The following is a 21,009-nucleotide window of genomic DNA, read 5'->3' on the forward strand; positions in this document are numbered from 1 at the left end:
TGATATTACATTTTTCTTCACAATCAACTGTTCCTTTGCCCAGAACCAAGATTTGCATTCGAAACACAGACGAATGAACAAAATGTACAACACTTCCACACCTGTTACCATACTACAACCAAGGAAGAGGCTTGCTGTCCCACCAAACGAAGCTGTAAAGAGGTAATAGTTTTGACAAGACATTGATTGCTGCAATTATTTATCAAAGAACATAATTCGAAATTTCAAATTAATATATCAAACTTATTACGTTATATATCTTGAGGGATGTCAACAGTAAAGAAACTTCCTACATACCTCAGAACGACATAGATAATTTTTCGTTTTGGCGTAAAACATGGCTCTTAAAAGTAAATAACGATAAGAGTAGGTCCATAATTTTTTCCCTAAAGAGAAATATTGTACACACCTAATAAAACATAAGTGGTGCACCGATCACGAGAGTCAATAGTCATAAAGATCTTGGAGTAATATTTGACACAAATCTAACTTGTACAGAACATATAAACGCTATTACTATAAACCAATGCGTCTTCCAGGACTTTTGTACAGATTAACAGACATTAGAAACTACTCTTTCTTAGCAACATTCTACAAGGCAATACTCCCTCCTAAATTGGAACATTTTTCACCTGCCTGGAAAATAGCATCTCCTACAAACCTATCCCTGCTAAACTCAGTTCTCAAATTCTTCCTGGCAATAGTATGTTTCAAAGTACCTCACGCACGTGTGATAAATAAGCACGAACAGTTACGTTCACTAAATATTCAACTACCTATCACAAAATAAGTGATCTCAAATATATCTACCTACTCATGCATGGCCAGTTCACATCCGAAATGTTACTCTCAGAATTGTATTTCCGAATTCCATTAAGACAAACTTGTAACACACATCTTTTTCATTTAGTACAACGTAGACTGTCAATAGTTCAATGCTCTCTGTGATACAGGCATCATAAGTTATATAATGAATTGTCAAATACTTCGGTAGATTTATTTAATTATGAAACTGTGCATAATTCTGCACTACGACGTCATTTGAATGAATAAACTTTATATATATATATATATATATATATATATATATATATATATATATATATATATATATATATATATATATATATTCTTTTAAAAATTGTAAGTTGTATCCCGGACGTATTGTCTATGATGAATCGCACAATTATAATCTTCGAGTTGGAAAGAACTGAAGTTACTATAGAATCAATATTATGATGTGATACTTAAATACAATTTCCAGTTTGATTTGATTTGATTTATGCTTTCCTTTTAGTAGCACGGATATGTGAGGATGACCTGCATCTTAACGTAGAATCAAAACTAAATGAGCTCTAACCAACTCGTCACCAGGGAACCCTTATTCAGTTCTAATACTACAAAATCACCGTAAAATATGATTATTACAAAGTTAGAGTAGAATGATATATTTGTTTGATCTTTTTTTAGATATGAAAGTTATACTTACCCAACAAATCCTTCCATCCATATAGTACATCCCGCTCGTATAATATGGAGGGAAAATCTATTGATATGTGAAAGTTATAATATAATCCGTAGCTGAAAGATCGAGTGCTGAAGCAAAACAAAACTCTATTAGATAAACCTGATTCGTATAATTGCACGTAATAAAGACTATCCTATTTTACATAAATTACAATCTTCTACATTTTGATTCACGTTAACAGAAGTGTTCGTCAAATGTTACTGAACATTCAGGCATATAAATCAATTCCAGAAATATGCAAATGTAACGTATATGAACTTCGTTAATAACACAATTCGGAGGAGTTTTGTCCCATCGTCACATTCTGACAAAGTTCACTTTTAAAACTGTTATTTTTTATCCAATTGCCCATTATTGAAACAAGTTCTTTCACATAAATCTCATCTAATTAAGAACTTACTGCACCTAGCATTGCAGCGTCCAGCGATTTTAGAGTGTTTCAATCTAAGAAAGTTATTACTTCTAGTTTTATTTTATTATCTTGGACTTTTTTTTTACAAATTATGAATTATTATCTTCCAAAAGTTGTATTATTTTTCTCCAAAATTTGTTTTAAATGTTATATCTTTATCAAATATCTCGTATCTAGTCGCTTAGCATACGTTGATAAACGATGTGGCACAGAGATAATTATTAAACAAGTGTGAACGTTTTCTTTTTGAATATTCAAGGTATTGGCGTTACATTTCTACTCACCATAACAGCAATCGATCGCAATCATGTAGTGAGTTCTTATTAAATTATAACTTCGTAATGTCGAAGTGCACGGTTAACTGAAAGTTTTTATTTTGCAAATGTTTGAAGTTGTATACCACATCATTATAACTGATATGTACAATTTCACAATATTCGAATACTCTATGTCACTTGCAACTTAATGAACATTGAAATACATTTCCAGGAAAAATAACATAATGACAGAAAGAATTACTTATACAGATAATTCAGTACATATCTGATTATGTTAAGGAGATTTTTGCGCATATGATATTATCGAGCATCACTGGGAAGTGTTTCAGTGGAATATAACACTATCTAATGGTGTTCCAAAGTACTTAAAATTATCTGACAATTTTATTTTCAGTCATTATTTTGAACATTAACACTTGAAAGACTAAACATTTTATCCCCTAGCAAGTACCAAGTGATTATTTTTACTGATACTTAAATTTTGTAAATTATGAAACTAATTTCGAACGTAGTTGAAAATGTGAGCATATATTTTTGAAATAATATTATGACTTCATTAATTGTAGAGTATTGTATTACATAATTATAATAGTTAATTATAATGAAATTAGTAAATATCTCGCTTACAATTATATATATCACACAAGTGCAGAAAGAAATCACACATGTGCAAATTATTCAAAAAATATTCATTTGCGATCCCTGGTTTACATAGGTAAAAATGGTGCAAAGTAGAATATCCCCTTGCAAGCATTCACTGTATATATATATATATATATATATATATATATATATATATATATATATATATATATATATATACCTGGTACATCTCACAGACTATTAACTTAATTTTGACTCTACTACACTTAATCATACAGATCTGTATGAAATCTCAAATTCTAGGAAACTCTAAGAGGCAATTTTGATTGTTATCTTTTGTTCGCTGAGATGGTTTCTTACAATCTATATGTCATTCTCACATAACATTAAATCCAAAAATCTGTAGACCTATGCTGTCAAAAAAAAAATTATAAACTACTTATTCTTGACTTGTCCCATTTATCAGATGCACATATGCATATATATAAGTAATGGAAAAAATCCAGATCTGAAACATATTAGGAAAATCCGTGCACCGCCTGATAGCAAGGACTCAATATTCCACTCTCGCACGATCTGCCGTGTCTCGCGTATCGCCCAGCGAACACCCCGGCGAACTCGTTCTCCCTTATGACCACTTTTAGTGGTTTTTTCTTTCAGTTTTAAGATGAAAAATACTCTTTTCGGATGTATTCGTTCTCTTTTATGACCACTTTTATGACCATAGTGGCCCATGTCAACGACTTCAAGTGTAAAGCTTAAAATGTAGGCCGGCAAAGAGAATTGTGTTTTATTTAGTCATTAGCTCTTGTGTGATTAATGGGTCAGGTTTATTACCCGCAAGCAGGCAAGAAGATAACTCTATCGTTAATAAATGTAGATTGAAAAGGATTGATTGTGCTAATTATAAGATTAAAATGTATGAATAAAGCTACAAGGGGAAACAAAATAGTTCGAAAATTTCAACCAATTTTTTCTAGCATACTAGTTCGAAATAAAGGTATGTCACCACTCATAGCTAGCAAGATCAAGGTCCATAGACGTGAAAATAGCGATAGACAAGTTGGTCATAAGCGTAGTTAATTTGATACCTTGGCAAGTTTCAAAGCTAGTGTCCCGTCACCGCGAATGTGTAAAAGGGAAAAGTCCGATTGTGCAAGTAGTTGGAAAGTAAAAGAGCTGATCGCTCATGGCGACAATAATATTCGCCCAACTAAGCTTAGAGTGTACGCGCAATGCAAGCGAGCAAATATCAGATATAGGTTGGAAAGTAAGGGATAAAGGGAGAGCGCTCTAATAAAGGGAATAAAGGGAAAGTGCTCTAATAAGCGTAATTCGGAACATACTACACGTCGTGAAGAAACGAACTAGATGCAGATTAAAGTCAAGCTGTATGCGAGCCTATTTCGAATCGAATATGCGGAACAGAAACACATCGACTCACAGGAAATTTAAGAAACGCAAACGCGAAGAGCAAATTGTGGAAGGTATCGTGATGTATCCAACCGTCGCAAACGAAGACGCGTATTTGCAAGAAAATGCAGTAAATGTGCTACACAAAGGAAAAAGCTCCACGAATCAGATAAAATAATTGGAAAAGTACACGCAAACGCGTGAAAGTTTGTACGTACAAGTGTAAGCGGCGCAGATGGAAAATTACAACTTAGAGCAACCAACGCGAGAACTTTGGCCGAACTTGGACTAAATTCCAGAAGAAACGAGAAACTAAAAATACCGAATTTGACTTTTTAAACTTTCAAAGAGAATGAAAATAAAGATTATTGTCATTAACTCCCATTATTCCCCTCGAATTTCGAAAGATAGGAATTTACTTTTCAGCTTCAAAGTGCGTGCCCACCGCCAGATGCGCGCCATTCCAAGGAACCATCAATATCGACCTACAGTCAGGTACGTTCACTTAAACGTCACGATTAATGGTCTCTTTACAGCCTCTGGGGACGTTGGATTGGATTTTGAAAGCAGAGGAAGGACAGCATTAGAAATTTTAAACAGGTAATTGGTTTAGACCGCAAATTCGGATCTTACAGTTTTAAAATGCCCCACTACTTTTAAAAAGTACGATTACCCCGTTTTGGAAACGGACTTTCTGTACCGAATTCTTATTAGAGTGTACGTGTCTTGCATGTTTTATTTCTTTTCAGACGTTTCCAGTTTTGGAACCAGACATCGTAATAAAATTTTATTAAGGAATTTTGTTTTGATACTTTATTCATTCTCCTTTACGTTTAGGTGAACATTTAGATGTCCACATACAACTATGCATTAAGAGAAATATTATACGATTAAAGATACTTATAAACTTAATTAGAGAAATAGCGAGTATTACAGTTAATCATGAAGCTTGAATTTTGGGCAAGTAAAGAAATGTGCCCCTCAGTTAACGAATTTTTACATCTGATGTCATTGAGTAGTTGTAAAGAATATACTAAGTTGGTAATGTAAGAACGATTGGGCGTCGGAGTATTGTAAACTAAACATTATTAACTGTAATATTGAAAGTAATTGACAATATTGTTGAACTTAATTAAATCTGTATGTGAATCAGTTCGTATATGGTATCTACTATGAAAAGTTAATATACATTTTTTACGATCATAATAAAATATGAAATTAAATCTAGTTCAGAGGCAACGAAATTATAAGTTAACAGAGTTTTAAGTTAAGATTTCATCCCCTAAGAACATCACTACTTTCGTTACAAAATTAACGTGATGAAGCCAGTGCAGAGCCTGGTTGGGTTCCAGCTAATGGGTAGATTCGGCAATTAACTACACATTTCAAAATTTTGTTTAAATTTTGTAACGTTTGGCATATTTAGGGAAAAGCATAGTAATAAAATTGACGTTTGGATTTTAGATTTTGATATAATATTTAGTTTCGGTTTGTATTCAGAGAAAGTAAATATTTTTTTTTTAATTTTTGAAAATAACTCTTTCCTTGTGCCGAAGATTATCAATTGGTCTCAAAAAAGAAAGACACCAATTGATGATACTATGGTGCCCCCTACTACGATAAACACCGGATACAACATTGTACCGATAGTGTTTCTGCCTATGTCAGTTAGGCGGTATATTGTGAAATTAAAGGTGATGTTGCGGGGACATATTCAGACGATTAGCTATGAGTAGGCACTGAATACCATCAATGTTTAATAAATAAGCCAATATTATTGTTAGTTTGTATTTTATCATTATTTCTGGATGTGACTTTATTATGGATAACGATAAGTGCATCTATCAGTAACCTAAAGTTTATGTTGGATAGCGCTCTTTAAAAGGTTATGTTTGTAAACCTACAAATTTGGTAGGTATGAGCGGGCCTTGAATAATATTAATACTTAACTGTTTGATAAACACCAAACGCAGGGCTGTAGCATTGAAATTTCCTCCCAGGGTATAACTCTTGTCGTCCTTTTCATTGCATTTTTTCTTAAACTGCCTCCTAAATGTCCGAATGTTGACAGACCAAGTGGGGTTTTAGAATTGTCCCGGTTATATCATAGCTGTCAAGCGTAAAGCATTCAGCCAGTGTGGTATATATAATATTTTTAGTGTAGAAGCGATTAATTTGAATTTTCAAAGGAGTTCAGCCACCCAGCACACTCCAGCTGTATGAGATTGTATGTCTGCGTCCTTTGGTCTTAGGGTAAAATGCATTAACCTATATTTCTTATGAATGAGTTACAACCTATGCTGTCAAACAGTGACGCACAGAGTGGCGCTTCGTAATGCCTAACCACCGTTTAACTCATTTATATGTATTAAAATGTTTAAAGTTACGTTTTATAATGCAAGTACATAAATAGATACTTTAATAACTTTATGTGTAATGATACAATATGTAGGAATGCTAAAATACTATATACGTAGATAATTGTTCAGTTTACATTAGTACATTACGTTAGCGCGGAAAGCATATTAGAAAAGTTTGTTTTCGTAATTTCTCATGCGTTTATCTATTGCTCAACGAAAGAATACTTAATCTTTGTTTTGTCTTGTCTCACATATTTATACAGGGGGAAATCTAGCTAATTCGCTTTATTAAAGCTTTATTTACTGCAATATGAGAGACATACTAGTTGAAACTTTCACTATATTATTCATATGGGTATAATAGTCATAATCAAGGAATTATTTTGTTGTTTAACTGATTGTTTTATGCCTATTGGTTTGAAAGGAGAGACAGGATTGCTTAAACAAACATTTGTAAATAAACCCATACAATAGTAATAATATATAATGAAATTTAATTTGAATTTGAGAATTTTCAGACTAAAAAATTCGATTCGTTGTGTAGTCTAATAACGGATAGGCCCCATTGCTTATAGTGTGTTGAGGGAAGCATGCATGAATCTATTAGGCACGTGGATATTGGTATTACGACTGATTGAGGGATAATTTTGAGATTCCAAAAGGCTGTTGTAAAACTGTATGCTTACATAAATTTACTGTCATCATGCATGTGTATTTTAACGTGGTGCCAAAGGCCATTAGAGGGCGGCTCACGTTCGGAGGTAGTTACTCCTTCTTACTTCTCGAATGCCTAGCTAGACGAGTAGAGGATGTTTATTGTAAACGTTTAATATTTTTAGAGGTGAACAGAATATCCCTCTTGTGATGTATGTTTACGATTAATGCCCATAAATGTGTCAGTAGAGTTGTAGTTTGCCGTTGCAAATGAGAAGTTTTGCTGAAGATAGTCAATTAATAATTGTATCAGCCAAAGGTCGTGTGTTCACTAATGTTGTACAAATCCGTGCACTAGTGTTGATGATTACGTACATGTTATGGTTGATGACTTGGTAAAAAACAAAAGTTTATGTTTGTGAGTAATACTCATAATTAAAAAAAGTAAGTTTCCATATATTGATTAAAATAATTGATAATATATTCCAAGATAAAATAGATTTTTCTGTGAGTTGACATGTAATTCCAAATTTATTTGAAACATTTCAATAAATCTTTCGTTTTATCATTTGAGCAATATGATTATTGAGACTTAAGATCTTAAATGATTTTGCATTCTTTTAGTATTGTTGATATTTAATAAGTTAAAAATACAATATTTTAAATAATCAGTATGTGAATAGCGCTATATTTTTTTTACGAGATGCTTGTTTCGAAACTCATTTTGCTTTGTTAATGTTGTATATATATCATCCACCAAGTATTATAATTTGATGATAGACCTAATCATTTAAGATAGGTCTTATTATTTTTCTTTTCCAATAATTTTTCAATTAAATATATTTTAGAAAATTTCGTTAATTGTAATTCATGTCCGAAAAATCTTCCTTCATTAGGTTTATTATTTGAGTCTAGTAAGTGATATGTTTGAGAATTACTGAGGAACATTTAGGAGTTCAAAAATTCCTTTACTCCAATTACGTGTAAAAATTCTATAAAAACCAAGCCTCTCAAGTTTAACAATTTTTAATATTCACCTGTATAAATTTACTTTTTCCCCTTATTTTTGATAAAGCAAACTTTTTGCAATACATGTTTGTCAATATGTTTTTTTTATTTTCTTTTATAGCGTCAATGGGTTTCCTTTTAATAGTGGAATTAATATTATTATTATATTTGTTTAGTAGCTCCGATAGAATAACAATCTATACATAATTTCTTTGCAGCGTAAATTGTCGCCGCATTAGATTACGCAATGTTCTATTAAATATTTCAACAATACTTGCTTATCTTCACTGTACGCGGAATAATATTTAATGTTATTTTGATTAATTACCTCCTGAAATTCTCACTTATAAAACTCTCGACCACTGTCAGTTTGTATAAATCATAGGCTTTTGTTTACTTTTCTCACAGCTGCTGTAAATGCTTGTGCAATTTCTTTCCCAGTCTTATTTTTTGGGAATAGCTCAAGCATATTTAGAGAATGTATCTATCGCAGTTAATGAATATTTGAACTTTCGATGATTTTTTGCTGGACGTTTCAATTTTCCGCTATTCACTTCAACTAAGTTTGCCAAAGATCGTGAATTTCTTTCGTTATAACGGGTATTCGAGGATAGTTTCGTTATGCATTATTATGTATTCTGCAACTATTTGTTCTGGAACTGATTCTGATATTTTATCAATACTATTACACTAATGTATAAAAATGTAATATATGGTAATATTTACAACATACAAATCTCACATGTTAAGACTTCTTTCTGGTAACCACATGGAACAGTGTGTATATTACAATGTAAAATTTTTCGTTTATTGTTATGGGAATCTAGAGCAAACTTTGTTACCTGATTTGTGGTTAAATTATGATGTTTACTTTTAAATTCATATTGGGTTTTCTGAATAATTCCGCTTTTAAATAAACATAACTTATTATGTTCAAACGTAATTTGTTGTTTAACTACGTTATCCTTGATCCCTTTACATTCTTTCAATTATTTACTTTCAACAGCTTGTATTGGATAATTTTTAGCTCGTAAACAAATAGTTTCACTACTCGTTATACCTTCCATTTCTTCATTCATTTTACCTATTTTTTTTAAATGATCGAATATTTTATGGGTTGGGTTGTGGAAAATTAGATATATCAAAATAGTCAAATCATTTCTTTTATGTCCTTATAAATATCTTCAGTTTCAATAACATAAATAAATGCATCAGTATCCATATAAAAATTATTAATTCTATTCCCATAAAGCTTTTTCATTATATTATAGTGAAAATCATATATTGGTAATTCTGAAAGCTCAGAAACTGTTGCGCCAAGATAAATTTATTTATTTAGTGTTTCAGATTTTTTATACATATGAAATAATGCAAGAGTTTTCTCCAACTTTACCCAATTGATAAATTGTTGTGTAAGAATATTTTTTACATGTTTGTTCATTATCCACGAACTTAACATGAATTCGGTTCCGAACATTTTCCACGATTTTCGCATAAAAAAAGCATTATTAAGTAACTTATATTTTTTCTCAAATTCAATTGCTGCATTTGCAAGATGCTTAGAATTATCTTGTATGTAACATAAATACCATAACATATGCGTACCTTTTGTAATGGTAAACCTTAAACTATATAAAATTTTAAGACTTCAGAATGTAATACATAATTCGTTCTAGACTTAGGTGTTAAAAGTAACCTTGAACATTTGCCGTTAGGTGGAATTTAGTTTGTGGGAACACACGAAAATCACTATGGTACTTGTGTAAACTACTCAGATAATCTAAACCGACTTCCAGAAAGACATTTCAATCACTATCGGGGGTCCAATTTATAATTTTGTTATTGTCTCCCAATGCTCAATGTTTTGCTCCCACTGAAATTCACCATATGATAAATAATCGATCATACGATAAATAATGGAAAGTTTTGTTCCATTAAATTTTGCTATGAAATGTCTCCTTTCCGAGTAATCCAGTTTCGTTAAATTTATCCAAATTTGTTACGTATTCATACGGATAAACTTCGTTACGAAGAATTAAGAGAAACTTATATTCTGAGAAATGCTATTCTGTATATACGAACTGTTCAGGTTTTAATTCTCCGAGACTGTAAGGGAGAAATCTCTACAAGTCAGCAAAAAGTAACTCAAATGTTCTACCGGGAACCGGTCAAAACCCCCACAGCCAAAACCCCCACACTCAAGAAATGTCAAAACGCCCACACGATCGGTCATAACCCCCACACAAATGGACAAATCCCCCAAACGCACGAACGGTCAAAACCCCCACAGCCAAAACCCCCACACTCAAGAAATGTCAAAACGCCCACACGATCGGTCAAAACCCCCACACAAATGGACAAAACAGCCACACATAGCAACGGTCACAATCCCCACATAAATGGACAAAACCCCCACACAAATGGACAAAACTCCCACACAATCGGTCAAATCTCCCACACTCTGAAATGATCCTGGTTGTATGTCTTGCCCTTGTACTTTTTAATAACTTTTTTTATTCCACTTAAACCGATGTTGCAACTATTCTTCTTGCACTGTTTTGTAATGACAGAAACACTAAGGTGGGCGTCGTAAAGAGCCGCAACAAAGACGTACAATCACGGTATTTTCAGAGTGTGGGGGATTTGTCCGATTGTGTGGGGGTTTTGTCCATTTGTGTGGGGGTTTTGTCCATTTATGTGGAGATTGTGACCGTTGCTATGTGTGGGAGTTTTGTCCTTTTGTGTGGGGGTTTTGACCGATCGTGTGGGCGTTTTGACATTTCTTGAGTGTGGGGGTTTTGGCTGTGGGGGTTTTGACCGTTCGTGCGTTTGGGGGATTTGTCCATTTGTGTGGGGGTTATGACCGATCGTGTGGGCATTTTGACATTTCTTGAGTGTGGGGGTTTTGGCTGTGGGGGTTTTGACCTAGACCCGTTCTACCAATAAAATTAAAATGTTTGGAAAAATGTGATTTACTTGTAAGAGCTTTGCGGAGTAAGATATATATTACCAGCTGTGCAATCTAGTTGTTTCACAAAGAAATGTGCATCGTATCCAGATAAATTATGGAAGAATATAGGAACAATATTACTCCGGCCTTTAATTTGTAAGTTTCATCCGATACGCACTGTGAAATATATTTTCCAGTTAAATGATTACCATGTTTCATTTTTCAATTTTCACATATATACACACTATTGCAAACAAAACATTGATTAGATTGATTATAGGTGAGCTGTAGCTGAGAATTTGTTAAAGGTAATATTGATTTGTGTTCACCTAATGAAATTATTATTTTTAATTCTTCTCCATGGCATATAGGAAATTAAATGCCACATTTTACCCACTATATAATAAATGTGATTAAATATATTCATTAGTACAGCATAAAATATAACCAAAGCTAAAAGATTAATTCTTTTCAATTCGTGTAGATCTAAGTGCTATTTCGTCATTTAAAAGTTCTAAAATATTTTCAAATTGTTACGAAAATAATTTGAAAGACCACAATTTCGGCGGCATTTCTGAAAACCAGAGTTTGTAAATTTTTGGTTTCTAGATTTAGTAAGTTTCTTTGTTCTTCTTACAATCCTGCAGTGAGTAGAAAAAGTAGAAACTCAAGGAGAACATTGAGTTTTAAAAATATACAAATCCTTTATAGTAATAATATTGTAGTCTTATTCCATTATCTTGGGAATATATTAAGAAGACACAAAATAAAAGAAACTAATTGCAGCTTAGTACCCTGCATTAGATATGTATAGCCTAAGGAATTCATTTCAGAATATATGCACATTAAACAATTATGGTAAAAAGACATTATCTAATTAAATAAACAGATGCTAATTAGATGCAATCCGAAGAAAATTTCGGCGGTATTACACTATACTTCGTCAACAGTAATAGTCTATAGTAGTATGATTAATTTCTCGATTAATTGTAGGTTTCACAAGAACAATAACAGCGATTTTAAATATGTGTCATTAAGGCAATATTTTTCCAATTCATAGCAGGTTTAATAGGATTCCTAGTGCATTACTCTAAACTTTGATAACGTATAATAATCTATAGTATTACAATTAATTTTCCCATTAATAGTAGGTTTTACAGGCACAATAAAAGCCGTTTTAAATTGATTACATTACCCAGTTTTCCAATTAATAAGGTGTTTTACAATTTCAATTTAATGATTTTTAAAGTAAGATTCTCCAATATTTCTGAGGTTTTCTTTGTTTTAATTTGTATTATTATGGTGGGCGTTTTCTAGTCGCAGAATAAATACCTGCAGATATTACTACACTCTATTCTCTTAGAGAGTTACTGGGAAAAGAGAAGATAACAGCAGATAAGTTTAAACAATGTCTACTACTGGAAAACGTACACAACAACAATTTAATTACGAACATTGGAAATATCATTTATGCTGGTGGAGAAGCAAGACGTAGATCTTTGGAACCATTTACACCACCATTCTATGATAACCTACTTGCTTTTAAGATAAGCTTCTGGGAACTATATTGCGAGGGACAAAGAATTAACAATAAATTTCTAATTAAGAAGAAAGTTTGTATTTCTTTAAACACTTATATACGATCTAACTTCTCTGAGTTTTCTTTAACTTTACATGGCTAAATTACCATTCTCTCTAAATTCTTCTTCTACAGGAAGATCAAAAGGTGTACACCGAATTGTGCAAAAATACTTGGGAGATATAACTAAGAAACATAGAGATTCGATCATTATACCATATAAGTTGGAATTGGCAAATGTATGTATAAAAAATTACTAGAGCGTTTACCAGAGATTCTAGAACTTTTACAAACAAAATATTATTTTCTTCTAGATTTCGATATTACACAAAATGTTGTAAGTATTTTTATTAAGGGAGAAATGAAAGAATATCTTAGTAATTTTAATTTTAGAATGAAAGGGTCTTCTATAAGTAATTTCGAGGAGAGTAAGCAGGGTTAAAACAATTTGTTATAACGATGATACATCAGGTTCAGATTGTCTTAGATGAATTACATGTAATAAGTAGTTCTACCAGAATCTACTACAAATTTGTTTGCCATATTTCTTCTCCAGATGTATCTAAAGTTTTGGGTAACCATCTAATTGACTTTATTAATTGTGCCGTGAATCGTTTACAGAGTAATTTTGAGAGTAAGTTAGTAAAACAAAATGGAATTTCGAGATTACAATCTAGTACATTTAACTATTCTATTGATGAGTGGACAAATTCTAATATATGGAATCGGATACAAGACTGTTTAGATCTAAATTTTCTCATCAAAGGATATTTTACAAAGCTCTATTTTATAAAGTTACACTTTCTAAGATGTGGATAAAGCTAACAGATATTTTGCAGAATAGTCGTTTATTAGGTAGTGACGCACAACAGCTTATAATTTATGTATACAGTGGGTAATTTTCAAGCAAAAAATTTAACAGGCTTCCAAGTAAATTTTGCCGGACAAAAAGAAAGATCGCGCAAAGTTTTCTTTTTACTTTCTGCTCTTAGTTTAAATACATTGCATATTAATTATATTCTTGTAAGCAAGTTTGAGTACAATCGAATCTCTATAGAGCAGAAGTGTTATTTAAAATAGATAAATACATATTTTACTAAAGCAAATTCTCTCTTCTCTACTATTTCTAAAGACATTTATCTAATAGCTCTTAGTTTAGTGGACGCGAGCAGTGTTCTTCAGGATATGTTTCAAGAAGGCTTATTATTACCCATCGTTTTTATCCACTTACTGTTCTACAAACACTTCTACTTAATCAGGATTATTTACAGTCCATTAAGAAGAAAACTACGGAAATGAGGGAGCTTAAAATACTACCGATGCATGTCAAATATCGAGGTTTAGATAAGAAAGCCGTAAGGGAAAGAAAGAGTAGCTATTTAGAATTATTAGCCATTATTAAAGAAAGAGAACCGGAAGAAGAGGAGCTAAGGAATTTGTTTTCTAACTTTTGGCCAAAATCGATATTGACTCTGCTTATTTTCAGTTTGCTTTTACTGTTAGTAAGGTTTACTTTTACTCTTTAAGTATTTTATGTAGTTAAAAAGAACCAACCGGAAAATAAGCGGAAGATAGTAGTTTGCGTCTAGTAATTAGCAAGAACACGAGCTGAAAAATAAGCAACTGGTTTGAAATATTAAGTTTTAGATAAAGCTTGGTCCCCTTAAGAGTGCACAAAAAACATAAGGAAAGACGTGTATCTACTATTGTTTAATATGGACTTTTGTCTGTTTATTTTGTAGTATATTTTTTGCCATGATGGTTCAATTTGTAAATAAATTCTAAAATTAATTCCTTAGAATATAATTATCTAAACCAGGATGTTAAGTTGCATTTTTTCTTTTATGTGTCTTTTTAATATGTTCCTAAGTTAATGTGTGTTAATGATATATCTTGCTATATTGTGCTATGTTAAAATGGACCTGGAAAAAGGTGGTCATAAAAGACCTCTAAAATGTGGTCATGAAAGAGAACAAATACACCCTTGTAAAAGAGATATAGTTTACGGGTTGATCAGTTTTCCATAGCTGGACTATACGGAGACACAGTAGCTCGTGCGACACTAGAATATTGAGTCATTGCTATCAGGTGGGACCTTGTTTGTTCTAGTATGTTCCAGATCGGAAATTTTCGTACTTTATACAGTGTGTAACAAAAAGATCGCGACAGTGGAATGTCTCGAGAAGAACACTTGAGACTCAAAAACCGCGAAACACCTATCCAATATTTTAAAAATGTCTATTCAACTAACATAAAATGAATTTGCCTTCCACATCTTTAACATGGGAGGAGGGGGAAACTTTAAAATTTTTAATAGACAACCCCTATTTTTTATTGGATTCTACGAAAAATAAGTAACTTTTGCTGGAAGTACTTTTTCGTTATCATTTTAGATGTTGCTCTAATGGCAAAAAATGAATATCACTCTACCGACGTCCCCTAGCTTTGCGATATTTCCGAAATGAAAAAATGTGACAAATCAGGTTACGTAAGAACGTACCCATATCTTGAGCCTATAAAATTCTGCGAACAACAAGTTAACCCAGTGCCCAGTGCCCCAGGAGTCAACTTGAAAATTTCAAATGTAACATCCAATTTTGTTACAGATTCGGACTTTGACACCAAAAATAAGAAACTTTTACTTGAAGCTCTTCTTCGTTATTCTACTAGATGGGTCTGTAATCACAAAAACTGAAATAAAATCTTTAAGTTTTACGTCCAACGCTTATGCCGGTTAGGCTAAAGAAGAATTTGATGACAAGAAATGAGTGAAATGATGGAATGAAGAAAGTGGAAGGAAACGGGTTAACCCAAAAAAAAATCCATGAATACCGTGTTAGTCCACCACATGTAATCGCTAAAAATGAATATCATCGTACTGACGTCCCCTACCTTTGCGATCTGAAATATTTCGGGAATGACAAACATTTGACAATCTGGTTACACAAGAACGTACCCACATAAGGGGCCTATAAAATTCTGTGAGCAACAAGTGCACCCAGGGTTCCCATCGTAGGGTCCCATGGCCCAACTTGAAAATTTCAAGTCGAAACCTCCTATTTTTATTACAGATTCGACTTTGAGACCAAAAACAAGACACTTTTTTCTGGAAGTACTTTTCGTTAACTTTCTAGATGGCGCTGTAATTGCAAGAAATGAATATTATCCTACCGCCGTACTTTGAGACCTAAAATACACCGTGAGCGTAAAATCCTGCTCTGATTATAACAATTTCTGAGGGAATAACTGTTGTACAGAATATTGTAAATTCTGGTCCGTTACATAGTTCAATATTGCAATTATTTTTAAGGCCAATAGATCTCACTAGTGCTACCCAAGATTGACACAGTACGTTACTTGGGGCGCGGGTTAGTTGACGAAATGGCATTGAAGCAGGAGAAAGGGCAATGCGTGCTGACGTATTACGCTCTCCCCGCCACAGATATTACTCCACTGGGCTTTTTTATTTGGCAATATCAAGGACAGAGTCAATGCCCTGACGTCGAGGAACTGTTGGCTAGGATACAAGCAGTTGTGGGTACTGTGACAGAAGACATGTTAGAAAACACCTGGCTTACCGCTTAGACATTCTCCGAGCTAACAAAGGCTCACACTTTGAAGTGGTTTCACGTAAGAGTCCTTAAAAAGAACTTGTAATACTAACTTATGAAACTGACCAGTACATACATTATTATTATGTCAAATGGTTCCTCTGTAATGATTTTTTGTAATCAGAACAAGACTTTATGCTCACCCTGTATTTCCGAAATGACAAAAATGGCAAATCTAGTGACGCAAGAATGTACCCATGTCAGAGGTCTATGAAATTCTGTGAACATATGCCACCAGGGGTCATATCATAGGGCCGAGGTGCCAACTTAAAAAATTCAGATGGAAACCCGCCATTTTTCTTGCAGATTTTGATTTTGCGACCGAAAGTACGCAAATGTTATGTAAAGTACTTCTCGTTATGTACCTAAGTGACGCTGTAACCACAAAAAAGGACATTTCATGTACTTTACATGGGATTGATAAATAACCTAAACATTTCAAGAACTACACCTGCAATTAAAAAAACATGGAACAAGTTACAAATATTTTACAAATTATTAACATGAAACAAAATTTATTTCATTTCCGTTTTTATGCGACCGTTGTAAAACTTTACAATATGGAAAGGAAAGTGTTTGTGCTTTACAACAAGACACGTCTTCCCTTGAATTGTAAAGATCAAGTAGACCAATATGTTCGTTAAATATCACGTGACACGTACAGATTAAATAAAATCATTATTTCACACTAGTTCCAAAAAGTGTAAAAATGACGGAGATTTCACAGGAGGTTGAATTTACAAAACGTGGATAAGGCACAAAGAAATTTAATTTACATACAAGGGTATTAAAAAAGACCTTCTCGATTTCACAGGTTAATAACCTCTCACAATGGCACGCAGCTCATGTTAAATGAGAGAAAACTCAGGAACTGTTTTTTGTTTATAAACATATGTGTGTTATGTTACTTGTCAAAGATGCTCAAGATGAGTATCATTTGTTATTCAACATACATCAGTGTGATAGTCTAGTTCTTCGCACACTCTTTCCTACATCCCAGAGTCAGTAGATCCTCTGCTTTTAAAATTTATGGCGCCAACTTGGGGTCCGTGCGGACCCCATGCTTCATTATATTCATATATTTTCTCTGTTTGTTTCATATTCTTATCCATGACTTAAGACATCTCTTTTAAATATGTTTTCAATTCACTAATAACAATTTACTTGTTGCACGCTTTTGTATTTATAAATTATGATAATATTTAAGAACCAAAACGTATTTAGCACACCTGGGGTTCGTACGGGCCCCATGGTTTTCCATGCTTCCATATGCGCAAATAGGTAAAAAAAAACTAGCAAATTGGTAATTCCTCACAACAACAAACATAAATAAAAGAAAATATTTATTCCTCTGACAAGTGAGTTGTCCTGTTTTAAAAATTGTCAGAAGATGAAAGAATGACCTTTGTGTTATTGTTCTATTACAATTTGGATATCGTATTTTATGTTACTATACACATATTTTTGAAACAAATTATTTATCTTTAACAAAAAGTGTACTTCCTGTATAATATTTTTGAGGAAATTGTTCAATTTTATTTGCATTTGAAAGTTGTCGGAGTATATTACTATTCAAATATACAGCAAACGATGCGTTTCAGGTCAAAATTACGTTTAGAAAGTTATGTTACTTAGTTGCAGTGTCTTGTCTAGGACTGCCTAAAGAAAGCGTTCTCCGGATTTTAGAAGTAAAAGTAACTATAGTATTCGCGCCAACTCGTGAAGCTTGACCCAGATCTACTGATTTCACTACCCACAAGAAAAGGGGGGTGTGTTCCATTCGTCAACTCCCACCCATCAAACTTTGCCTCTCGCGTAATCGGAAAACATCTCCCGAGAGTACAGTGTTGTCGGATTGTCCCCCAGTTTCGTTTTGTTATTTTTTATTCCGTTATATTTTCGTTGTTACTATTCGTGTTATTGAAGTTCACATGAAGTTCAGACCTGTAACTAACATAGTGTAAATAGCACATTTCAAAGGTTTCGGGTACAATCCCTCCACCTTTGTTCCCTTGGATTTGCCGAGCTTTTCGCGATTATTATATTCCGCTGAATATTTAACCAAATGGAATCCAACAAGACAACCCACAGAATACACAGAATGGACGTAGACAGACAATCTAATAGAAAAATGGAAAATTCACTCACCTCTGAAAATCCAAGTTTTTACCTCTACTTTTTTGTAGTTTCTCTGACCTCAATCGTCTCGGACTCTCTTATCAAAACAAGAATAATCCACTGTGAGGTGAGGATATACACAGGATTCAATTTAAATGATCCCAATTCAATAAGAAACTCAAATGAGAAAATGGGACGTAGATCCACAATTTCCCACATTCACGAAATCGAGAAAAAATGCAAAAACAATTATAATTACGTGATTTTGAGTATTACTCATGCACCTTTCTGTAATTTGCTTGCTAATATTTTCAGAGAGAACTAAACCAAGCCTCCCTTCCGACACTTTTAACGATTTTCCAAGACACACTAATTTCACTAATTTTGCCAAAAAACGCAAATACACGAAATATTGCAGTAAATGAAATATCACTATAATCATAATCCTCACTTGTAATGAATATTCTTATTTCTTTCAATAACACACTCTTCTACAAACGAAGACTTCAATACAAGAAACGTGCACCAACACGAAACGTCCATTTAGATTCGTAATCCATTCGAACAACTGAATCCTCCAGATATTACCCGTTCGCAAAACACAGCCCAAGTCAGCTAGCCGAGGCCAGCTGCTTGCGGCCGCAAAGCTGTGACCATGCGCAGTCGACGACCAGCGCATAAGCCAAGACCTTGATATTTCTCGGTTACGAAAGGCAAAGGAAATCTTCTCACAAGCGTTATTTTTTACATTCAATTCTTTCTCTCTTATTTAAAAAAATCGAAGATGATATTTCTTTTATATAAGCTTATGTCTCCTTCGGTAAACACATAACACTAAATACAATAATAGTAATTTTACCATCTTCCCTATCGAAAATTTACTTTTTTATTTTTATAATTTCTTTTTTTCTCTGACTTGTAACGGGCACGTTACAATCTCGCCGCCCTGGAAAAGAAAAATTCTCAAACCAAGAATTTTTCGACATCTTCTTCTTGGCAAGCTACGGAATACAAAAAGATTATAAGACACAAATTTTTAAACAAACATCTATAATCAACAATCAACTGACTACAAAATTATATATATAACAACGTTAAAAATACTAAACTATTTTCAATTTTTCAAAAAAAGAACTTTTACTTTAATATATATATAAATTACTTATTGTTATTTACAAATTCAAAATTTTACTTAAATATATATATATATATAAAATTAATTACTATATTTACAATTTTTTTTGTTTCACTATGGCCATAGTAAAATCTATATTTACAAGTAATAAATAATTATTTACAATTTTAAGAAAAATGGCAATAATACTTATGAATTTACATATATACTATCAAAATTAATTCAATTGCAATTGCATTAAACCATAAACTAGACTCAAACTTTTAAGGATAAAGCAAGGTCTTTCAAAGAAATTTTAAATTTTCGTCCCCCATTCTATCTAGGTTTGTTCTATCTCTATATATCTTTACTTCTGAAACATGGGATCGGTGATAAAAATTTGGAGTATCATTTTCGTCAGAAACAAGTACCGTATTTGGAGTTAAGAAACTCCTCACTACAAACGGACCATACCACTTATCTGCTAAGGACTTAGCTATTTTATCCTTCAACGAAGATTTAACGTGAGTTTTTAATAACACCTTATCGCCAATACTGAAATATACAGGGTTTCTTCTTCTCATCATCAGCTTCCGTCGTTTACTCCAGCTCCTTTTCATGTTTTCAATACCGTTATTCCACAATTCAGCCGATTTCTTGCCACCATAGTCTGAACTGACGATGTGCCATCGATTCTCTAATGGTGTAGAATATGGACGTCCGTAGAAAAATTCGATAGGACACATCTTCAGTCCCTCATGCTCGCTGATATTCAGTGTAAACTGCAATTGCGGAATCAGACTGCTCCATAGATGTTGCCTTTTTGATATATATGAGCGCGTAACGCCGCCTTTAAGGTTTTTATAAATCTCTCCGCTGCGTTTCCTCCCGGGTGATAGGGACTGAGTCTGATATGACGAATCCCTAGGCCAAACAAGAAGAATCTAAATTTCTCAAAACCAATTCTACTGAAAATCTCCATCATTTTATTTGCCACCACTGTTGAATTTATGGTCCTCAATTTTTCCAACACAACGAAGCGACTGGCGTTGTCAACTCCTATCAAAATGAACTTGTATCCCTGAGAATTAGGGAGAACACCTACAATGTCAAACATCCAATGAGCATTTTAGTCTTTTACTGAATTCGGAAACTAGATGCCCCATCTTCTTCTGATTAACCTCTTTGGATTTCTGACAAATATCACATCTAGAGACATAGTCTCTAACATCCTCTTTCATTTTATCCCAAGTAAATTTCCGCATCAGCTTTTACCAGAATGTCCTCCGACTATCCTGTCGTCATGATGATATTCTATCATAACCTTCCGTAATTTTTTAGGAATTACTACCTTAAATGGATTCATAACAGATTTAGTCTT

Source organism: Thermobia domestica, chromosome 1 (genome assembly GCF_964235325.1).
Source record: "Thermobia domestica chromosome 1, izTheDome1.hap1.1, whole genome shotgun sequence".
Taxonomy (NCBI): domain Eukaryota; kingdom Metazoa; phylum Arthropoda; class Insecta; order Zygentoma; family Lepismatidae; genus Thermobia; species Thermobia domestica.